Genomic DNA, 1340 nt, shown 5'->3' with positions numbered 1-1340 from the left:
ATTGATAGACCCACTCATATACTCGAATGGACTACCCGAATAGCGGTTGCAGTCCCTGGAGAGCACTACTCGATTCCCCTTTTTATAAAGCGACACAATTACTAGCTTTATTTATAAACTCGTGAGCATCACTTGTTCACTTAAAAAGTACTTCCTGGCTAGTCTAACAGCTTTTACTTGCTTTTACACTGCACATGCCTTATTTTCGGTAAAATAATTATTTGTACTCTACTATCAATAACTCACTACGTCATGACGATTACTGGAATATTACCCGTTCCTTGCCGTCACTGATATATCCTGTCTGCGTTCCCTCAAGATGTATACTGATATGAGAATCGCATACATCCTCACATCAATTATTATACACATCAGAAAAATATAATTATATTAGAAACGTGGGTCAGCCTAACGAAGAGTAGACTTCCGCCTAACACAATATCGAACAACACTGGTTCACTGGATAGCAATAAATAGCATTAGTTAGCAATGAATAACACCGTTTGACACAATGACTGACTGAGTCTGAGGAACGATTGAGTAATAAAAGATGTTCTGAGTATTGAATTTTCACGACCGCATTGTAATCGAAACAGACTTTCAACGTATTAGGTCGTGTTACGTACATGTAGTACGTGTTGAAGAGATGTTAAGTACAGAACAAAAATGGCCAGCCGGACACCAGTGGGATCCGAACCCACAACCTCCCGATTTCGCGTCGGTTGCTCTACCAATTGAGCTATGGTGTCCTAGGCCATCTTTGTTCTGTTTGAAAGGATCTGAGCTACAGGTCTGGCACTGCTGCTAGCACACTGTAGAGTGCGTTTAAGTCGCCCGTTGTGGGGCATGTCAATGAGTATTGAATTTTCACAGAACAAAGATGGCCTAGGCCACCATAGCTCAATTGGTAGAGCAACCGACGCGAAATCGGGAGGTTGTGGGTTCGGATCCCACTGATGTCCGCTGGCCGTTTTTGTTCTGTACTTAACATCTCTTCAACACGTACTACATGTACGTAACACGACCTAATACGTTGAAAGTCTGTTTCGAAAGGATGTTCTGTTCTCCTTTTATAGAGAATGTGGGTGGCCGACGATGGAGAGGGCAAGCTCCACCCACAGAGCACAAATCGGTCCGCTAATAATGATGATCCGTCGGGATCGTATGAATATTCATTTTGTAGATCTTGACTTCCTCCTTTCACTGATCCACTTTCATGTAAATCGCATCGCTGTATCTCTAGCAATCTCACAAGCTTTTTCTTGGATATTTGCGCGCGAAGTAGTATGAGATGGGGACTTGCTTATTTCTGTCAAGATAAGCGTTCCCGTCATCTGGTT

At 42.6% G+C, this 1340-nt stretch overlaps 1 non-coding gene across 1 annotated transcript; it reads right to left on the bottom strand.

Moving 5' to 3' along the window:
• Positions 1-676: 676 nt before the first annotated feature.
• TRNAS-CGA (transfer RNA serine (anticodon CGA)) lies at positions 677-749 on the bottom strand. The gene has a single exon. It is a non-coding gene; the product is annotated as a tRNA-Ser (tRNA).
• Positions 750-1340: the final 591 nt, after the last annotated feature.

Source organism: Anabrus simplex, chromosome 1 (genome assembly GCF_040414725.1).
Source record: "Anabrus simplex isolate iqAnaSimp1 chromosome 1, ASM4041472v1, whole genome shotgun sequence".
Lineage (NCBI taxonomy): Eukaryota > Metazoa > Arthropoda > Insecta > Orthoptera > Tettigoniidae > Anabrus > Anabrus simplex.
This window is presented reverse-complemented; position numbering and strand designations above follow the sequence as displayed.